The sequence below is a fragment of the Vulpes vulpes genome, chromosome 2 (genome assembly GCF_048418805.1).
Source record: "Vulpes vulpes isolate BD-2025 chromosome 2, VulVul3, whole genome shotgun sequence".
Lineage (NCBI taxonomy): Eukaryota > Metazoa > Chordata > Mammalia > Carnivora > Canidae > Vulpes > Vulpes vulpes.
In genome coordinates this window covers 155,282,013-155,287,737 of record NC_132781.1, presented here as the reverse complement: position 1 = coordinate 155,287,737, position 5,725 = coordinate 155,282,013, and positions in this window count along the sequence as shown.

Genomic DNA, 5,725 nt, shown 5'->3' with positions numbered 1-5,725 from the left:
CAAACTGATAAAAAAAAAAAAAAAAAGAACAAACTGATGGTCACCAGAGGGGAGGTGGGTGGGGAGACGGGTGAAACAGGTGATGGGAATTAATGAATGCACTTGTGAAACTCAGGGTGATGTACAGAAGTGTGGACTCACTATATCGTACACCTGAAACTAATATTACACTGTATGGTAACTGATTGGAATTTCAATAAAAACTTTAAAAAAAAAGCAGAGTGTCCTTGGGACAAAAAAACTAATGGGAGCCAGAGTATTGAAGAGCTGAGGTCCATCTGTTCCATCAGCCCAGGAAGGTGGGATAGTGTGAAGAGAAGGAGCCCCATGGGCAGGAGGTCTGTGTCCAAATCCCAGTCCTGCCCGAGCTGCCTCCCTGAGCCCCATCTCCTCATCTGTAAAATGAACAGGGGTTGGTAAGAGGATTTTTTTTCTTTTAATAAAGATTTTATTTATTTGTTTTTTTAAGATTTTATTTATTTATTCATGAGAGACACGGAGAGAGGCAGGCCCCATGCAGGAAGCCCGATGCGGGACTTGATCCCGGGACCCTGGGATCGTGCCCTGAGCCAAAGGCAGACGCTCAACCACTGAGCCACCCAGGTGTCCCCTTTTAAAATTCCCCTTAAGTGTAATGCACGGCAAATTCACTTTACACCACGAGCCGGTACACTCATCACTTCCATACTGTAGCTAAGACTGCAAAGTGAGTTTCAGGAAATGGTGGTCAACCTTACTCGGTGGGATACCCTCTGGCATTGTCGTTTCCATCTTCTTCCCTTCTACTCTATCTCTCTCATTTTTAAAAAAAAACACGATATGCAGCCACAAAAATAATTTTGGTCACCCACCACCGGGTCTCAATCTGAAATTTGAAAAGCTGCTGGTTAAGGGCCTCCTGCCTCCATCCGAATTCGAGTCAGCCCGCACAGTCCTGCATCTGGGTCCCACCTGTCTGCCAGCCTGCAGCCCCCCACCCTTACCTATTTGATCTTGACTCTACCAGGCCCAACCCAAGTCCTAGCTGCCGCAAGGAGTCCTCCCTGCCACAGCATCAGTCCCACTTCTCAATCTGGTTTGTTTCTCGGAAATGGTCCCATCTACCAGTTAGGGTCTACTGGTGAGCTCGGGGGTCTCCACCTGTGCTCGGCGGGTGGAAGAGTCAAAAAAAGGGCCAAAGACAAGTTTAGGATCCAGAGCGAGCAAGAATCAGAGGATAGGGACGGTGGGAAGGCAGCCTGGGGGTGTGGGGCAACCTCCTGGAGGAGGGGGGGGACTCTCTTTTCACTCCCCGGATGCACCCTGCCCCAAAGAATTCAGGAGAGTGGAAGGGGAGACGGAGAGTTGGGGACAAAAGGAGCCGCTAGGCTGGGGGAGGGGCGGGAAGAATTGTGGCCTGAACCAAGAGGGGCCTGCGTCCGAGCTCCCAGGGCAGGGGTCAAGGGAAGTGGGTCAGCGGGAGGCGCTTCCTGCCACCCGGCTGGCTGGGCCCCTGGTGATTCAGCAGCCCCCCCAGGTCAGCAGCTGCCGTTTCCACCCTGGGCGGAGGCCAGTTGGCTGGATCCTCCTGACCCACAGTTGGCCCGAGATGGGTTTATCTTGAGCCTTCCAGGAAAACAAAGTTGTTTCACAGTGTTGCATCATCAGCCGAAGAGAAGAGGAGGGACAAAGACTCTCCCCTTGACCAAACTATTCAAGCTTGGTCCCAGGCCCCGACTTCTGGATTTCTGTGCTCATTTCTGCATTGTCGGGTTCAGGGAGAATCCTGTTAGGTCAGAGTCCCTCCTTACTCCTGCTGTTTCTTCCCTGTCGTGTTTTTAATCCATGGACCGCCCTGCCCCCACCACTGCCCCTTATCACCTTATATAAATGCTATGAATAACCTTTAACAATAGCCTGCAAGACCCACAAGAGGACACAGGAAAGAGTCAACAAGCGGGGTGTCTGTGTGTGTAGGGGGGTGTGGGGAATCTGTGCGATGAGGAAGCAACAGTGTGGGGACAAGGGACCGAGTTCGAGTTCTGGCTTAGCGTCAGCATGGCCATGGGATCTTGAACAAGTCTAGGCCTTAGATCCCTCTTCCGTAAAATTAGAGAATGGGACGGACTATGAAGTTCTGACTTTCTGTTGGTACTTAAATGTGCGTTGAATGCATGAGAGGAAAATTCTAATAATCTCCACAGGGTGAGCTGTGTACCAGGCGCAGAGCTAGACTCGTCATGGATGTTTTCTCATTTAATCCTCACCACACTTAGCAGTAAGGATTTTTTTACCCATGCGATGTTATATATGGAAACGTAGTGTAGTATTCCCCAGGAAGGAGGGAAGACGAGCTCCAGGTGCTTTGGGTAAGTCCTTTGTGCCCTGGACTCTTCCCTTCACGTGGCCCCATAGGCTCTTCCCACATCATCTCAGAATTCTCGGCCTCCCAGTTTTTCCAGGGTACTTATCAACTGAAACCCACTATATATTTCACATATTAGTACATTTGTTTCTCCTCCTTGAAATAGAAACTCCCTCAGGGCAGGGATCTGTGCCTTTTTTGGTCCCTTCTACATCCCTGGTGCCAGGGATGCCAAACAGTGTTTGGTACCACGGCCAACACAGGACTGGGGGTTCCTTCCCACTGGCCCCAAAGAGTGTCTTCCTATTCCTTTCCCCAGAGACTGACCTGCCCTGGGGAGATGGAGGGCAAGGAGGTTTGCCAAGGTACAGATCAAAAGACCCTAGTGTTGGGATCCCTGGGTGGCGCAGCGGTTTGGCGCCTGCCTTTGGCCCAGGGCGCGCTCCTGGAGACCCGGGATCGAATCCCACATCGGGCTCCCGGTGCATGGAGCCTGCTTCTCCCTCTGCCTGTGTCTCTGCCTCTCTCTCTCTCTGTGACTATCATAAATAAAAAAAAAAAAAAAAAAAAAAAAAAGACCCTAGTGTTGACCAGATTGTGTGGAGGCTGGGAGTGTAGCCCGATGGAAAGAATGGACAAAGGCTCTAGAATGGGGCGGTTCTGGGTTCAAATCATGGCTTCTCCATTTGTGTGACTTGGGGGCAGATCACTGTACCATTCTGAGCCTCAGTTTCCTCACCTGTTAAATGGGGATAATGCATTTACTTCAAAGCGTTGACATGAAGATTAAGTGAAATAATCTCTATCAAGGGCCTAGCTTAGTGATTGGCACATAGTAAGCACTCAGCAGGTGTTTAAGGAGTGAATAAATTAATGCACAGTGACTGAAAAAGTGTTCTAACAGGGAAGGCAGACAGTAAAACAAGTCTAGCAGATTGTCTTTTCTAAAGATGACCTCCCATCCATATAACTCGTCCCATGGAGAGGTGAGGTCTGTGTCCCCTCTCCTTGAAGTGAGGAAGACTTTTGTGACAATTTCAACCAGAAGTGATGCTCAGAAGTGATGACTTTCAAGGCTGGAAACACTCTCAGAGCCTTTGGTTAGCACACAAGCAATCTGACTGCCCTGAGGTAGCCACGCTGTGAGGAAGCCCAAACCCTCCCACGTGGAGAGACCAGAGGGGGTGGCTCTGAGAGTTACACGAAGACACAGAAATGCCCAACCAGCTCCCAGCTGTTCCAGCTCCTTCTACCATCCACCACCAACAACCCCATGAGATCCAGATCACCCAGCCAATCTCTTCCTGAATTCCTGACCCTCAGAAACCTTGAGAGATAATAAAACCATTGCTCTAGGGTGATTTATTATGCAACAGCTGGAACTGGAATAGCAGGTAACCCACATACACTACATGCACAGTGTGTTTGAGAACACAGGGGCGGGGTGGGGGAGCCATTAAAAGTGGTGGAATGTTCTCTGTGAAGAAAGGCACTACACGAATATATTTAGGAAGATACACCATCAAATTGAATTGTTGGAAGTCATCCTTAGGTGAAGGCTTTCGGATTCTGGAGCTCAGGAAATGTCTGTATTTCATACTGTCTTAGGAAGCCTTCCTGGGTTTCCTTCCTGCATCCCTTTCCTGCCCCAGTGTCAGATTCTAGATTCCCAGAGCTTTCAGGCTGCCACGCAATGGAAAGAGCACCGGACTTTGCTTTGGAAGTCCTGGGTTCGAGTCCTGCCCCACCACATACTAGCTGAATGATTCTGAGCAAGTCAGTTTAAAGTCCAGCCTCCTCGATTATAAAAGAGAGATGCTATAGCTGCTGACATTTATTGAATGTCCTGTACGTCCCACCATGGAGCCATTTAAATGGACCATCTCAAATATTACTCAGCCATTAGAAATGACAAATACTCACCATTTGCTTTGATGTGGATGGAGCTGGAGGGTATTATGCTGAGTGAAATAAGTCAATTGGAGAAGGACAAACATTATATGGTTTCATTCATTTGGGGAATATAAAAATTAATAAAGGAAATAAAGGGAAAGGAGAGAAAATGAGTGAAAATATCAGTGAGGGTGACAAAACAGGAGAGACACCTAACTCTGGGAAACGAACAAGGGGTAGTGGAAAAGGAGGTGGGCGGGGGATTGGGGTGACTGGATGATGGGCACTGAGGGGGGCACTTGGCGGGATGAGCACTGGGTGTTATGCTATATGTTGGCAAATTGAACTCCAATAAAAATAAATTAAAATAAATTTAAAAAACCTTTTGTATGTGTTGCAAAAAAAAAAAAAAAAAAAAGGACCACTTCACTTAATCCTCATAACCAGCCAAAGAGATAGAGAATATTATCTCCGTCTTACCAACGAGGAAACTAAGCCAGAGACGATGAGTAACTTGCCCCAGGTTTAGCATTACCTGGGCAGGTGGAGCTGGGATTCGAACGCAGGTTGTCTAGCTCCAGAGCTTGGGCTCTTAACACTGTGCAGACCGAGAGGTGCGGGGTGAAACTCAAGGACACCTTTGAAAAGTGAAAAGTAAAATGAAAGGGGTGCTGCATGCAGAAGTGAGGAGCCCTCTTTATGGTTGTTTGCAGCTCCCTCATAGCACTCAGCACACTCTGCCTCACTGTAGACACAGTTGCTCTGGTTTCTGGATCCTACTGTCAGAACTCCTTAAAGGCAAAACCCATGTCTTAATTTGTCTCTGCCCCTGCACAGCATCCAACCCAGGTCCAGGGACTGAACTGGGCCTTCAAGCTAAAGGTGGGGACAGCATCAGCATGGATTCCCCTTTTAAGCTGGAGCATGAAGGTAACTGCACCTGCTCCTAAAAACAGAATGAAAACAGGGGACCGTCTTTTAAAAACAAGCTTGAAAACATTCTCAGTATTTCCAAAACACTTCTAACCCAAGATTTCTATCCTGGGCTTTAAAACACAAGCCAGTGTTTTCCTTCTGAGAATTTGCAGATGTGGTCACCAAAGAAGGGGGGAAATAGAAGCAAAGAGTCTTTGTGACCCCATCAGACACTCCCTGACACATTCCCCAGGCTGGGAAGGAGGCCTTCCATCACAGACAGCAGAATCTGACTGCGGAAGGAGGTGGGATGCAGTTATTTGAAAGCAGAATTCTCTCCAACCAAGAAGTTCTCTGGAAACTTGTTTTCACAAAGTTCTCTTGTGTGTGACCTGACCCAGAGATTCTGAGGAAGTTCAAGAGAAATTTGATATTTTGAAGCAGCTCATTACCGTATGAAATAAGGTCCAGAAGCTGAGGCCCTCTTTATAGAAGCCTGGAGGATCTAAATAGTTTCCAGGGTAGCAAGAAAGGAAATTCTTCAACATGTTTGTGTTAGTGAGTTTGTCCCTT